Here is a 16,864-nt window from a genome sequence, read left to right as displayed (position 1 = left end):
AAAAGACTCACCAGCTCTCTCAAACAAACGAGGAATAAAGCCTAAGAGGAAATGAACCCACAGATTTGAATTTAATTTGGCCTTAATACAGCTTTACAAAGGATTAGGTTAAGTTTGCAAGACACCTTTACTTTGATTCAGAGATTTGCTTGGGTTTTCCTTCAGAATCCAGAGAGCTGGCAACAGATCGCTGTGCAGTGTCCACAGACGGGTCCAGCAGTCAGGGCAGGGCAAGAGCCAACAGCTCCTGGGAAGCAGCAGAAAAAAGCACCATGGGATGTGCTGAAGAAGGGATGTAAACAGGGTGGGTGGGGTGGAAGGAGCTCTGCTCCACCTGGGCTGGCTTGTGGGAGTAACTGTGATGAACAAACGCTTGCCTGAACCCAAAAGTAATTCTGCACCCACATCTGGGGTCTCCACGTTTAAAAAAAAAAAAAAAAAAAAAAAAAATTAAAAACATGGTACTTCTGGAGTGAGTCAAGAGGTCCAGAGGAGGGTTGCAGCCATGATCCAAGGCTGGAGCAGTTCTGCTCTGGAGATGGGCTGAGAGAGCTGAGCTTGTTCAGCCTGGAGAAGAGAAGGCTCCAGGGAGACTTCAGAGCCCCCCAGTGCCTACAGGGCACCAATCTTCTCAAATTCCTGCCATGCTTGCCCACCCCAATCCTGAAGTTTCCACAGCCTCAGAGACTTTATCTTTCGGGAAAAACACATGAGTACTTAAAGTTGGTTCAGAAGCTTCATTTGAGACCGTAGGTAATACTCTGATTTTCCTTTAAGGAGGCTGACCCAAGCAATATGCCCAATGTATCACAGAACAACTCTTCTTTTAATGAATGAATGAATCAATCAACTGTACTCTTAGAGCTGTCAAAAGAATGACTTAGGACTGGTTAGTATGACCTAATCACCACTGATGACCTGTAGTAAGACCTAAGTCTACTTAAGCCCGCCAACCTGTTGATGAACCTGTTCCCATTTCTGTTTTTCTCCTTACAGCCGTGCCTGGCACTGACAAAGTCACTGTCAGCACCCACAAGGATAGCCTCCCCGAATTAGGGCAGTGGGTGACAGGGACTAGTGTGACATCATCACCCAGCCCTAAGGTACAAAGGTGGCAACACAACTTGCAGAGCTGAGGACAGGATCGAGGAGAAGGAGCTTGCCCAAGGCTACTGGCGAGTTCTGGTGCCTCTGAGGCACCACAAACGCCTCTCTCTCTGTCCAAACAAGGACTGGGATGCTTTGTCAGGAGGAGAAAGGCCTGCAGCACAGACCTTCCAGGCACTGCTCCCTATCCACAATGGTGCACAACACTGCTGAGAAGTGTCCTCCTGGGAAGAAGCAAGGTGAGAGAAAAATCTCCCTCCCCACGGCTGGCAGTGGGGGAGCGGTCAAGAGCTGCAGCAAGGGGAAGCAGGAGCTCCAACAACGACCCAGGGTAGACTCCCTCTGGCTCTCTTGGGCCAGCGGGGCCAGGCTGGCCTGTGGGCACATATGCCTCCCCTGCCCTTAAGCCAGCCCGGCAAGGCCTTGGGGACAATCCTGCACGGACATCACCTGAGCCCCTGCGCAGGTGCTCACACCACTTGCCCTCTCCTCTCTCCAATGTGCAGATCCAAACAGCAGCAGCAGCAGCAGCGGCCTGTCGGAACAGCCCAGGGCGGAGCAGGCCCGGCGCCGTTCCTGGAGACAGAGAGCACAAGGCCCGGGCAGCCGGGCAGTGAAACCCATACGGCTGAACCGAGTGCCACTGCTGCGTGCTGAGACCAGCAGCCCCCAGCACCGGCACTCAGGGGGTGCCAGGGCTGTCCCAGGCTGTGGTGCTGGTCAGCAGCAGCAGCAGCAGCAGCTTCCCGTGCAAAAAGCAGAGCTTGAAGAGAGGCCATCCAGAGGGCGTGACAGAGCCACAGTCACTCAGGAGCCCGGCAGCAAAACGCCGCCGGATCGACGATGTGCTGGCCCAAAATATTGAGACCAGCAGCCCCAGCACTGCCACTCAGGGGGTGCTAGGGCTGTCTCAAAGTGTGGTTCTGGTCAGAAGCAGCAGCAGCAGCAGCTTCCCCTGCAAAAAGCAGAGCTTGAACAGAGGCCATCCAGAGGGTGCCACAGAGCCACAGACACTCAGGAGCCCGGCAGCAAAACACCGCCGGATCGCCCAAAGTATTGAGACCAGCAGCCCCAGCACCGCCACGCAGGGGGTGCCAGGGCTGTCCCGGGCTGTGGTGCTGGTCAGCAGCAGCAGCAGCAGCAGCAGCTTCCCCTGCAAAAAGCAGAGCTTGAAGAGAGGCCATCCAGAGGGCGTCACAGAGCCACAGACACTCAGGAGCCCGGCAGCAAAACGTCGCCGAATCGACGATGTGCTGGCCCAAAGTATTGAGACCAGCAGCCCCAGCACCGCCACTCAGGGGGTGCCAGGGCTGTCCCAGGACACTCAGTCACCCAGCAGACAAGCAGCTCCATACAGACCACCCTGGCTCTTCGCTGGCTCCATGAAGGACAAACGCTCCCAGCCTGGGCCAATCCGTATGAGACACGTCCGGCGGCAACAGCGGCAGGAGAAAAAGCTGTACAGTCGGCCTGAAAACCAGAGCAGGATCAGACGAGCATCACCCTCTGGTGCTCGTCCCCCTCAGCCATCAAAATAAACTTTTCTGTTTGTTTGAACTGGGAGAGCCCACATTCCTTTTCCCAGCCTCCTGCATGCTCATGGGAATCATGTTGGAGCAGTGAAGTTGGATGAGATGATCGTAAAATCGTACAATGGTTTGGCTTGGGAGACACTTTAAATCTCATTTACTTCCACCCTCCCTGCAATAAGCAAGGACACCTTCAACTAGTCAGCTTGTTCCAAGCCCCATCCAACCTGGAATGTTTCCACAGCGTCTCTGGGCAACCTGTGGCAGAGACCACAGCATTTTTATCACCCTCATTGATTAAAAATTTCTTCCTTGAAGCTCATTTGAATCATCCCTCCTCCAGTTTAAAACCAACACCCCTTGTCTTATGGCAATAGACCCGGCTAAAATCTTTGTCCTTGTGTCCCCTTGGGCATCTCCCTGGCACCTCCCAGGACGAGGAAGCAATTAGCTTGAAGTAAAATTAGAAATCCACTGAATGCAACAAGGGCAAAACCTCTAGTTTTTCAGCTCCTGCATGTCAGGAGGTGCTGGCACCATGAGGCTCTTGGCCAACAGCTCCTCTCCCTCCATCACCTGTGCTGAAAATGGGAGAAAATCTGTTTATCCACACCAGCACCAGCATCCCATCCTTGAGAAGCAGCAGAGCTGACAGGTAAAGGTTGCTCTGGGGAGAACGGAGGACCACCTCACTCACAGAGCAGTGTGTATTTTGTGAAAAAAATAGCCAGCACCCTCCCGTTCTCTGCAAATGGTACACAAAAAGTTTAAAAAGTATTTAAAAACTGACCAAGTTTTGGAGAAGATGCAGGTCAGACTAGACGAGGCTGGAAAAGACTGTACAAGTGACAGTTCTCCGGGGAAGGTTAGTAGGAAATCCCTTCTTTCTGCTATTAAAATCTCAGGCTGTTGCCATCAGACACTCAAGCCACAAGAGAAAAGTGCTTCAGCACCAGCATCCAACTGAGCATCTGTTTGATCCACCTCAGTGGAAAGCCATCACTTTGCAAGGAGAATTCACATTTGGAGTTACACACAACATACTTCTTTCTGTCTGGAAGTGCTACCGGTTTTGCTACCCAGCATTTCATATTAAATTGTGGAAGTATTTTAAATGAAAGGGGAATGAAAACTCGTGGTATTTAAAGAAAAACTGGCTGGAAAAGTCTCAGATTTGTTCCATTCTGAAAGGGAACCAAGGTACCATGAGTCCTAAAAGACTCACCAGCTCTCTCAAACAAACGAGGAATAAAGCCTAAGAGGAAAATGAACCCACAGATTTGAATTTAATTTGGCCTTAATACAGCTTTACAAAGGATTAGGTTAAGTTTGCAAGACACCTTTACTTTGATTCAGAGATTTGCTTGGGTTTTCCTTCAGAATCCAGAGAGCTGGCAACAGATCGCTGTGCAGTGTCCACAGACGGGTCCAGCAGTCAGGGCAGGGCAAGAGCCAACAGCTCCTGGGAAGCAGCAGAAAAAAGCACCATGGGATGTGCTGAAGAAGGGATGGAAACAGGGTGGGTGGGGTGGAAGGAGCTCTGCTCCCACCTGGGCTGGCTTGTGGGAGTAACTGTGATGAACAAACGCTTGCCTGAACCCAAAAGTAATTCTGCACCCACATCTGGGGTCTCCACGTTTAAAAAAAAAAAAAAAAAAAAAAAATTAAAAACATGGTACTTCTGGAGTGAGTCAAGAGGTCCAGAGGAGGGTTGCAGCCATGATCCAAGGGCTGGAGCAGTTCTGCTCTGGAGATGGGCTGAGAGAGCTGAGCTTGTTCAGCCTGGAGAAGAGAAGGCTCCAGGGAGACTTCAGAGCCCCCCAGTGCCTACAGGGCACCAATCTTCTCAAATTCCTGCCATGCTTGCCCACCCCAATCCTGAAGTTTCCACAGCCTCAGAGACTTTATCTTTCGGGAAAAACACATGAGTACTTAAAGTTGGTTCAGAAGCTTCATTTGAGACCGTAGGTAATACTCTGATTTTCCTTTAAGGAGGCTGACCCAAGCAATATGCCCAATGTATCACAGAACAACTCTTCTTTTAATGAATGAATGAATCAATCAACTGTACTCTTAGAGCTGTCAAAAGAATGACTTAGGACTGGTTAGTATGACCTAATCACCACTGATGACCTGTAGTAAGACCTAAGTCTACTTAAGCCCGCCAACCTGTTGATGAACCTGTTCCCATTTCTGTTTTTCTCCTTACAGCCGTGCCTGGCACTGACAAAGTCACTGTCAGCACCCACAAGGATAGCCTCCCCGAATTAGGGCAGTGGGTGACAGGGACTAGTGTGACATCATCACCCAGCCCTAAGGTACAAAGGTGGCAACACAACTTGCAGAGCTGAGGACAGGATCGAGGAGAAGGAGCTTGCCCAAGGCTACTGGCGAGTTCTGGTGCCTCTGAGGCACCACAAACGCCTCTCTCTCTGTCCAAACAAGGACTGGGATGCTTTGTCAGGAGGAGAAAGGCCTGCAGCACAGACCTTCCAGGCACTGCTCCCTATCCACAATGGTGCACAACACTGCTGAGAAGTGTCCTCCTGGGAAGAAGCAAGGTGAGAGCAAAATCTCCCTCCCCACGGCTGGCAGTGGGGGAGCGGTCAAGAGCTGCAGCAAGGGGAAGCAGGAGCTCCAACAACGACCCAGGGTAGACTCCCTCTGGCTCTCTTGGGCCAGCGGGGCCAGGCTGGCCTGTGGGCACATATGCCTCCCCTGCCCTTAAGCCAGCCCGGCAAGGCCTTGGGGACAATCCTGCACGGACATCACCCGAGCCCTGCGCAGGTGCTCACACCACTTGCCCTCTCCTCTCTCCAATGTGCAGATCCAAACAGCAGCAGCAGCAGCAGCGGCCTGTCGGAACAGCCCAGGGCGGAGCAGGCCCGGCGCCGTTCCTGGAGACAGAGAGCACAAGGCCCGTGCAGCCGGGCAGTGAAACCCATACGGCTGAACCGAGTGCCACTGCTGCGTGCTGAGACCAGCAGCCCCAGCACCGGCACTCAGGGGGTGCCAGGGCTGTCCCAGGCTGTGGTGCTGGTCAGCAGCAGCAGCAGCAGCAGCTTCCCGTGCAAAAAGCAGAGCTTGAAGAGAGGCCATCCAGAGGGCGTCACAGAGCCACAGTCACTCAGGAGCCCGGCGGCAAAACGCCGCCGGATCGACGATGTGCTGGCCCAAAATATTGAGACCAGCAGCCCCAGCACTGCCACTCAGGGGGTGCTAGGGCTGTCTCAAAGTGTGGTTCTGGTCAGAAGCAGCAGCAGCAGCAGCTTCCCCTGCAAAAAGCAGAGCTTGAACAGAGGCCATCCAGAGGGTGCCACAGAGCCACAGACACTCAGGAGCCCGGCAGCAAAACACCGCCGGATCGCCCAAAGTATTGAGACCAGCAGCCCCAGCACCGCCACGCAGGGGGTGCCAGGGCTGTCCCGGGCTGTGGTGCTGGTCAGCAGCAGCAGCAGCAGCAGCAGCTTCCCCTGCAAAAAGCAGAGCTTGAAAAGAGGCCATCCAGACGGCGTCACAGAGCCACAGACACTCAGGAGCCCGGCAGCAAAACGTCGCCGAATCGACGATGTGCTGGCCCAAAGTATTGAGACCAGCAGCCCCAGCACCGCCACTCAGGGGGTGCCAGGGCTGTCCCAGGACACTCAGTCACCCAGCAGACAAGCAGCTCCATACAGACCACCCTGGCTCTTCGCTGGCTCCATGAAGGACAAACGCTCCCAGCCTGGGCCAATCCGGATGAGACACGTCCGGCGGCAACAGCGGCAGGAGAAAAAGCTGTACAGTCGGCCTGAAAACCAGAGCAGGATCAGACGAGCATCACCCTCTGGTGCTCGTCCCCCTCAGCCATCAAAATAAACTTTTCTGTTTGTTTGAACTGGGAGAGCCCACATTCCTTTTCCCAGCCTCCTGCATGCTCATGGGAATCATGTTGGAGCAGTGAAGTTGGATGAGATGATCGTAAAATCGTACAATGGTTTGGCTTGGGAGACACTTTAAATCTCATTTACTTCCACCCTCCCTGCAATAAGCAAGGACACCTTCAACTAGTCAGCTTGTTCCAAGCCCCATCCAACCTGGAATGTTTCCACAGCGTCTCTGGGCAACCTGTGGCAGAGACCACAGCATTTTTATCACCCTCATTGATTAAAAATTTCTTCCTTGAAGCTCATTTGAATCATCCCTCCTCCAGTTTAAAACCAACACCCCTTGTCTTATGGCAATAGACCCGGCTAAAATCTTTGTCCTTGTGTCCCCTTGGGCATCTCCCTGGCACCTCCCAGGACGAGGAAGCAATTAGCTTGAAGTAAAATTAGAAATCCACTGAATGCAACAAGGGCAAAACCTCTAGTTTTTCAGCTCCTGCATGTCAGGAGGTGCTGGCACCATGAGGCTCTTGGCCAACAGCTCCTCTCCCTCCATCACCTGTGCTGAAAATGGGAGAAAATCTGTTTATCCACACCAGCACCAGCATCCCATCCTTGAGAAGCAGCAGAGCTGACAGGTAAAGGTTGCTCTGGGGAGAACGGAGGACCACCTCACTCACAGAGCAGTGTGTATTTTGTGAAAAAAATAGCCAGCACCCTCCCGTTCTCTGCAAATGGTACACAAAAAGTTTAAAAAGTATTTAAAAACTGACCAAGTTTTGGAGAAGATGCAGGTCAGACTAGACGAGGCTGGAAAAGACTGTACAAGTGACAGTTCTCCGGGGAAGGTTAGTAGGAAATCCCTTCTTTCTGCTATTAAAATCTCAGGCTGTTGCCATCAGACACTCAAGCCACAAGAGAAAAGTGCTTCAGCACCAGCATCCAACTGAGCATCTGTTTGATCCACCTCAGTGGAAAGCCATCACTTTGCAAGGAGAATTCACATTTGGAGTTACACACAACATACTTCTTTCTGTCTGGAAGTGCTACCGGTTTTGCTACCCAGCATTTCATATTAAATTGTGGAAGTATTTTAAATGAAAGGGGAATGAAAACTCGTGGTATTTAAAGAAAAACTGGCTGGAAAAGTCTCAGATTTGTTCCATTCTGAAAGGGAACCAAGGTACCATGAGTCCTAAAAGACTCACCAGCTCTCTCAAACAAACGAGGAATAAAGCCTAAGAGGAAAATGAACCCACAGATTTGAATTTAATTTGGCCTTAATACAGCTTTACAAAGGATTAGGTTAAGTTTGCAAGACACCTTTACTTTGATTCAGAGATTTGCTTGGGTTTTCCTTCAGAATCCAGAGAGCTGGCAACAGATCGCTGTGCAGTGTCCACAGACGGGTCCAGCAGTCAGGGCAGGGCAAGAGCCAACAGCTCCTGGGAAGCAGCAGAAAAAAGCACCATGGGATGTGCTGAAGAAGGGATGGAAACAGGGTGGGTGGGGTGGAAGGAGCTCTGCTCCCACCTGGGCTGGCTTGTGGGAGTAACTGTGATGAACAAACGCTTGCCTGAACCCAAAAGTAATTCTGCACCCACATCTGGGGTCTCCACGTTTAAAAAAAAAAAAAAAAAAAAAAAAATTAAAAACATGGTACTTCTGGAGTGAGTCAAGAGGTCCAGAGGAGGGTTGCAGCCATGATCCAAGGGCTGGAGCAGTTCTGCTCTGGAGATGGGCTGAGAGAGCTGAGCTTGTTCAGCCTGGAGAAGAGAAGGCTCCAGGGAGACTTCAGAGCCCCCCAGTGCCTACAGGGCACCAATCTTCTCAAATTCCTGCCATGCTTGCCCACCCCAATCCTGAAGTTTCCACAGCCTCAGAGACTTTATCTTTCGGGAAAAACACATGAGTACTTAAAGTTGGTTCAGAAGCTTCATTTGAGACCGTAGGTAATACTCTGATTTTCCTTTAAGGAGGCTGACCCAAGCAATATGCCCAATGTATCACAGAACAACTCTTCTTTTAATGAATGAATGAATCAATCAACTGTACTCTTAGAGCTGTCAAAAGAATGACTTAGGACTGGTTAGTATGACCTAATCACCACTGATGACCTGTAGTAAGACCTAAGTCTACTTAAGCCCGCCAACCTGTTGATGAACCTGTTCCCATTTCTGTTTTTCTCCTTACAGCCGTGCCTGGCACTGACAAAGTCACTGTCAGCACCCACAAGGATAGCCTCCCCGAATTAGGGCAGTGGGTGACAGGGACTAGTGTGACATCATCACCCAGCCCTAAGGTACAAAGGTGGCAACACAACTTGCAGAGCTGAGGACAGGATCGAGGAGAAGGAGCTTGCCCAAGGCTACTGGCGAGTTCTGGTGCCTCTGAGGCACCACAAACGCCTCTCTCTCTGTCCAAACAAGGACTGGGATGCTTTGTCAGGAGGAGAAAGGCCTGCAGCACAGACCTTCCAGGCACTGCTCCCTATCCACAATGGTGCACAACACTGCTGAGAAGTGTCCTCCTGGGAAGAAGCAAGGTGAGAGCAAAATCTCCCTCCCCACGGCTGGCAGTGGGGGAGCGGTCAAGAGCTGCAGCAAGGGGAAGCAGGAGCTCCAACAACGACCCAGGGTAGACTCCCTCTGGCTCTCTTGGGCCAGCGGGGCCAGGCTGGCCTGTGGGCACATATGCCTCCCCTGCCCTTAAGCCAGCCCGGCAAGGCCTTGGGGACAATCCTGCACGGACATCACCCGAGCCCTGCGCAGGTGCTCACACCACTTGCCCTCTCCTCTCTCCAATGTGCAGATCCAAACAGCAGCAGCAGCAGCAGCGGCCTGTCGGAACAGCCCAGGGCGGAGCAGGCCCGGCGTCGTTCCTGGAGACAGAGAGCACAAGGCCCGGGCAGCCGGGCAGTGAAACCCATACGGCTGAACCGAGTGCCACTGCTGCGTGCTGAGACCAGCAGCCCCAGCACCGGCACTCAGGGGGTGCCAGGGCTGTCCCAGGCTGTGGTGCTGGTCAGCAGCAGCAGCAGCAGCAGCTTCCCGTGCAAAAAGCAGAGCTTGAAGAGAGGCCATCCAGAGGGCGTCACAGAGCCACAGTCACTCAGGAGCCCGGCAGCAAAACGCCGCCGGATCGACGATGTGCTGGCCCAAAATATTGAGACCAGCAGCCCCAGCACTGCCACTCAGGGGGTGCTAGGGCTGTCTCAAAGTGTGGTTCTGGTCAGAAGCAGCAGCAGCAGCAGCTTCCCCTGCAAAAAGCAGAGCTTGAACAGAGGCCATCCAGAGGGTGCCACAGAGCCACAGACACTCAGGAGCCCGGCAGCAAAACACCGCCGGATCGCCCAAAGTATTGAGACCAGCAGCCCCAGCACCGCCACGCAGGGGGTGCCAGGGCTGTCCCGGGCTGTGGTGCTGGTCAGCAGCAGCAGCAGCAGCAGCAGCTTCCCCTGCAAAAAGCAGAGCTTGAAAAGAGGCCATCCAGACGGCGTCACAGAGCCACAGACACTCAGGAGCCCGGCAGCAAAACGTCGCCGAATCGACGATGTGCTGGCCCAAAGTATTGAGACCAGCAGCCCCAGCACCGCCACTCAGGGGGTGCCAGGGCTGTCCCAGGACACTCAGTCACCCAGCAGACAAGCAGCTCCATACAGACCACCCTGGCTCTTCGCTGGCTCCATGAAGGACAAACGCTCCCAGCCTGGGCCAATCCGGATGAGACACGTCCGGCGGCAACAGCGGCAGGAGAAAAAGCTGTACAGTCGGCCTGAAAACCAGAGCAGGATCAGACGAGCATCACCCTCTGGTGCTCGTCCCCCTCAGCCATCAAAATAAACTTTTCTGTTTGTTTGAACTGGGAGAGCCCACATTCCTTTTCCCAGCCTCCTGCATGCTCATGGGAATCATGTTGGAGCAGTGAAGTTGGATGAGATGATCGTAAAATCGTACAATGGTTTGGCTTGGGAGACACTTTAAATCTCATTTACTTCCACCCTCCCTGCAATAAGCAAGGACACCTTCAACTAGTCAGCTTGTTCCAAGCCCCATCCAACCTGGAATGTTTCCACAGCGTCTCTGGGCAACCTGTGGCAGAGACCACAGCATTTTTATCACCCTCATTGATTAAAAATTTCTTCCTTGAAGCTCATTTGAATCATCCCTCCTCCAGTTTAAAACCAACACCCCTTGTCTTATGGCAATAGACCCGGCTAAAATCTTTGTCCTTGTGTCCCCTTGGGCATCTCCCTGGCACCTCCCAGGACGAGGAAGCAATTAGCTTGAAGTAAAATTAGAAATCCACTGAATGCAACAAGGGCAAAACCTCTAGTTTTTCAGCTCCTGCATGTCAGGAGGTGCTGGCACCATGAGGCTCTTGGCCAACAGCTCCTCTCCCTCCATCACCTGTGCTGAAAATGGGAGAAAATCTGTTTATCCACACCAGCACCAGCATCCCATCCTTGAGAAGCAGCAGAGCTGACAGGTAAAGGTTGCTCTGGGGAGAACGGAGGACCACCTCACTCACAGAGCAGTGTGTATTTTGTGAAAAAAATAGCCAGCACCCTCCCGTTCTCTGCAAATGGTACACAAAAAGTTTAAAAAGTATTTAAAAACTGACCAAGTTTTGGAGAAGATGCAGGTCAGACTAGACGAGGCTGGAAAAGACTGTACAAGTGACAGTTCTCCGGGGAAGGTTAGTAGGAAATCCCTTCTTTCTGCTATTAAAATCTCAGGCTGTTGCCATCAGACACTCAAGCCACAAGAGAAAAGTGCTTCAGCACCAGCATCCAACTGAGCATCTGTTTGATCCACCTCAGTGGAAAGCCATCACTTTGCAAGGAGAATTCACATTTGGAGTTACACACAACATACTTCTTTCTGTCTGGAAGTGCTACCGGTTTTGCTACCCAGCATTTCATATTAAATTGTGGAAGTATTTTAAATGAAAGGGGAATGAAAACTCGTGGTATTTAAAGAAAAACTGGCTGGAAAAGTCTCAGATTTGTTCCATTCTGAAAGGGAACCAAGGTACCATGAGTCCTAAAAGACTCACCAGCTCTCTCAAACAAACGAGGAATAAAGCCTAAGAGGAAAATGAACCCACAGATTTGAATTTAATTTGGCCTTAATACAGCTTTACAAAGGATTAGGTTAAGTTTGCAAGACACCTTTACTTTGATTCAGAGATTTGCTTGGGTTTTCCTTCAGAATCCAGAGAGCTGGCAACAGATCGCTGTGCAGTGTCCACAGACGGGTCCAGCAGTCAGGGCAGGGCAAGAGCCAACAGCTCCTGGGAAGCAGCAGAAAAAAGCACCATGGGATGTGCTGAAGAAGGGATGTAAACAGGGTGGGTGGGGTGGAAGGAGCTCTGCTCCCACCTGGGCTGGCTTGTGGGAGTAACTGTGATGAACAAACGCTTGCCTGAACCCAAAAGTAATTCTGCACCCACATCTGGGGTCTCCACGTTTAAAAAAAAAAAAAAAAAAAAAAAAATTAAAAACATGGTACTTCTGGAGTGAGTCAAGAGGTCCAGAGGAGGGTTGCAGCCATGATCCAAGGGCTGGAGCAGTTCTGCTCTGGAGATGGGCTGAGAGAGCTGAGCTTGTTCAGCCTGGAGAAGAGAAGGCTCCAGGGAGACTTCAGAGCCCCCCAGTGCCTACAGGGCACCAATCTTCTCAAATTCCTGCCATGCTTGCCCACCCCAATCCTGAAGTTTCCACAGCCTCAGAGACTTTATCTTTCGGGAAAAACACATGAGTACTTAAAGTTGGTTCAGAAGCTTCATTTGAGACCGTAGGTAATACTCTGATTTTCCTTTAAGGAGGCTGACCCAAGCAATATGCCCAATGTATCACAGAACAACTCTTCTTTTAATGAATGAATGAATCAATCAACTGTACTCTTAGAGCTGTCAAAAGAATGACTTAGGACTGGTTAGTATGACCTAATCACCACTGATGACCTGTAGTAAGACCTAAGTCTACTTAAGCCCGCCAACCTGTTGATGAACCTGTTCCCATTTCTGTTTTTCTCCTTACAGCCGTGCCTGGCACTGACAAAGTCACTGTCAGCACCCACAAGGATAGCCTCCCCGAATTAGGGCAGTGGGTGACAGGGACTAGTGTGACATCATCACCCAGCCCTAAGGTACAAAGGTGGCAACACAACTTGCAGAGCTGAGGACAGGATCGAGGAGAAGGAGCTTGCCCAAGGCTACTGGCGAGTTCTGGTGCCTCTGAGGCACCACAAACGCCTCTCTCTCTGTCCAAACAAGGACTGGGATGCTTTGTCAGGAGGAGAAAGGCCTGCAGCACAGACCTTCCAGGCACTGCTCCCTATCCACAATGGTGCACAACACTGCTGAGAAGTGTCCTCCTGGGAAGAAGCAAGGTGAGAGCAAAATCTCCCTCCCCACGGCTGGCAGTGGGGGAGCGGTCAAGAGCTGCAGCAAGGGGAAGCAGGAGCTCCAACAACGACCCAGGGTAGACTCCCTCTGGCTCTCTTGGGCCAGCGGGGCCAGGCTGGCCTGTGGGCACATATGCCTCCCCTGCCCTTAAGCCAGCCCGGCAAGGCCTTGGGGACAATCCTGCACGGACATCACCTGAGCCCTGCGCAGGTGCTCACACCACTTGCCCTCTCCTCTCTCCAATGTGCAGATCCAAACAGCAGCAGCAGCAGCAGCGGCCTGTCGGAACAGCCCAGGGCGGAGCAGGCCCGGCGTCGTTCCTGGAGACAGAGAGCACAAGGCCCGGGCAGCCGGGCAGTGAAACCCATACGGCTGAACCGAGTGCCACTGCTGCGTGCTGAGACCAGCAGCCCCAGCACCGGCACTCAGGGGGTGCCAGGGCTGTCCCAGGCTGTGGTGCTGGTCAGCAGCAGCAGCAGCAGCAGCTTCCCGTGCAAAAAGCAGAGCTTGAAGAGAGGCCATCCAGAGGGCGTCACAGAGCCACAGTCACTCAGGAGCCCGGCAGCAAAACGCCGCCGGATCGACGATGTGCTGGCCCAAAATATTGAGACCAGCAGCCCCAGCACTGCCACTCAGGGGGTGCTAGGGCTGTCTCAAAGTGTGGTTCTGGTCAGAAGCAGCAGCAGCAGCAGCTTCCCCTGCAAAAAGCAGAGCTTGAACAGAGGCCATCCAGAGGGTGCCACAGAGCCACAGACACTCAGGAGCCCGGCAGCAAAACACCGCCGGATCGCCCAAAGTATTGAGACCAGCAGCCCCAGCACCGCCACGCAGGGGGTGCCAGGGCTGTCCCGGGCTGTGGTGCTGGTCAGCAGCAGCAGCAGCAGCAGCAGCTTCCCCTGCAAAAAGCAGAGCTTGAAAAGAGGCCATCCAGACGGCGTCACAGAGCCACAGACACTCAGGAGCCCGGCAGCAAAACGTCGCCGAATCGACGATGTGCTGGCCCAAAGTATTGAGACCAGCAGCCCCAGCACCGCCACTCAGGGGGTGCCAGGGCTGTCCCAGGACACTCAGTCACCCAGCAGACAAGCAGCTCCATACAGACCACCCTGGCTCTTCGCTGGCTCCATGAAGGACAAACGCTCCCAGCCTGGGCCAATCCGGATGAGACACGTCCGGCGGCAACAGCGGCAGGAGAAAAAGCTGTACAGTCGGCCTGAAAACCAGAGCAGGATCAGACGAGCATCACCCTCTGGTGCTCGTCCCCCTCAGCCATCAAAATAAACTTTTCTGTTTGTTTGAACTGGGAGAGCCCACATTCCTTTTCCCAGCCTCCTGCATGCTCATGGGAATCATGTTGGAGCAGTGAAGTTGGATGAGATGATCGTAAAATCGTACAATGGTTTGGCTTGGGAGACACTTTAAATCTCATTTACTTCCACCCTCCCTGCAATAAGCAAGGACACCTTCAACTAGTCAGCTTGTTCCAAGCCCCATCCAACCTGGAATGTTTCCACAGCGTCTCTGGGCAACCTGTGGCAGAGACCACAGCATTTTTATCACCCTCATTGATTAAAAATTTCTTCCTTGAAGCTCATTTGAATCATCCCTCCTCCAGTTTAAAACCAACACCCCTTGTCTTATGGCAATAGACCCGGCTAAAATCTTTGTCCTTGTGTCCCCTTGGGCATCTCCCTGGCACCTCCCAGGACGAGGAAGCAATTAGCTTGAAGTAAAATTAGAAATCCACTGAATGCAACAAGGGCAAAACCTCTAGTTTTTCAGCTCCTGCATGTCAGGAGGTGCTGGCACCATGAGGCTCTTGGCCAACAGCTCCTCTCCCTCCATCACCTGTGCTGAAAATGGGAGAAAATCTGTTTATCCACACCAGCACCAGCATCCCATCCTTGAGAAGCAGCAGAGCTGACAGGTAAAGGTTGCTCTGGGGAGAACGGAGGACCACCTCACTCACAGAGCAGTGTGTATTTTGTGAAAAAAATAGCCAGCACCCTCCCGTTCTCTGCAAATGGTACACAAAAAGTTTAAAAAGTATTTAAAAATTGACCAAGTTTTGGAGAAGATGCAGGTCAGACTAGACGAGGCTGGAAAAGACTGTACAAGTGACAGTTCTCCGGGGAAGGTTAGTAGGAAATCCCTTCTTTCTGCTATTAAAATCTCAGGCTGTTGCCATCAGACACTCAAGCCACAAGAGAAAAGTGCTTCAGCACCAGCATCCAACTGAGCATCTGTTTGATCCACCTCAGTGGAAAGCCATCACTTTGCAAGGAGAATTCACATTTGGAGTTACACACAACATACTTCTTTCTGTCTGGAAGTGCTACCGGTTTTGCTACCCAGCATTTCATATTAAATTGTGGAAGTATTTTAAATGAAAGGGGAATGAAAACTCGTGGTATTTAAAGAAAAACTGGCTGGAAAAGTCTCAGATTTGTTCCATTCTGAAAGGGAACCAAGGTACCATGAGTCCTAAAAGACTCACCAGCTCTCTCAAACAAACGAGGAATAAAGCCTAAGAGGAAAATGAACCCACAGATTTGAATTTAATTTGGCCTTAATACAGCTTTACAAAGGATTAGGTTAAGTTTGCAAGACACCTTTACTTTGATTCAGAGATTTGCTTGGGTTTTCCTTCAGAATCCAGAGAGCTGGCAACAGATCGCTGTGCAGTGTCCACAGACGGGTCCAGCAGTCAGGGCAGGGCAAGAGCCAACAGCTCCTGGGAAGCAGCAGAAAAAAGCACCATGGGATGTGCTGAAGAAGGGATGTAAACAGGGTGGGTGGGGTGGAAGGAGCTCTGCTCCCACCTGGGCTGGCTTGTGGGAGTAACTGTGATGAACAAACGCTTGCCTGAACCCAAAAGTAATTCTGCACCCACATCTGGGGTCTCCACGTTTAAAAAAAAAAAAAAAAAAAAAAAAATTAAAAACATGGTACTTCTGGAGTGAGTCAAGAGGTCCAGAGGAGGGTTGCAGCCATGATCCAAGGGCTGGAGCAGTTCTGCTCTGGAGATGGGCTGAGAGAGCTGAGCTTGTTCAGCCTGGAGAAGAGAAGGCTCCAGGGAGACTTCAGAGCCCCCCAGTGCCTACAGGGCACCAATCTTCTCAAATTCCTGCCATGCTTGCCCACCCCAATCCTGAAGTTTCCACAGCCTCAGAGACTTTATCTTTCGGGAAAAACACATGAGTACTTAAAGTTGGTTCAGAAGCTTCATTTGAGACCGTAGGTAATACTCTGATTTTCCTTTAAGGAGGCTGACCCAAGCAATATGCCCAATGTATCACAGAACAACTCTTCTTTTAATGAATGAATGAATCAATCAACTGTACTCTTAGAGCTGTCAAAAGAATGACTTAGGACTGGTTAGTATGACCTAATCACCACTGATGACCTGTAGTAAGACCTAAGTCTACTTAAGCCCGCCAACCTGTTGATGAACCTGTTCCCATTTCTGTTTTTCTCCTTACAGCCGTGCCTGGCACTGACAAAGTCACTGTCAGCACCCACAAGGATAGCCTCCCCGAATTAGGGCAGTGGGTGACAGGGACTAGTGTGACATCATCACCCAGCCCTAAGGTACAAAGGTGGCAACACAACTTGCAGAGCTGAGGACAGGATCGAGGAGAAGGAGCTTGCCCAAGGCTACTGGCGAGTTCTGGTGCCTCTGAGGCACCACAAACGCCTCTCTCTCTGTCCAAACAAGGACTGGGATGCTTTGTCAGGAGGAGAAAGGCCTGCAGCACAGACCTTCCAGGCACTGCTCCCTATCCACAATGGTGCACAACACTGCTGAGAAGTGTCCTCCTGGGAAGAAGCAAGGTGAGAGCAAAATCTCCCTCCCCACGGCTGGCAGTGGGGGAGCGGTCAAGAGCTGCAGCAAGGGGAAGCAGGAGCTCCAACAACGACCCAGGGTAGACTCCCTCTGGCTCTCTTGGG

This window comes from Chamaea fasciata, unplaced genomic scaffold (genome assembly GCF_029207755.1).
Source record: "Chamaea fasciata isolate MVZ Bird 193981 ecotype frontalis unplaced genomic scaffold, bChaFas1.0.hap1 SCAF_6, whole genome shotgun sequence".
NCBI lineage: Eukaryota > Metazoa > Chordata > Aves > Passeriformes > Sylviidae > Chamaea > Chamaea fasciata.
Note: the sequence above shows the minus strand (reverse complement) of the source record.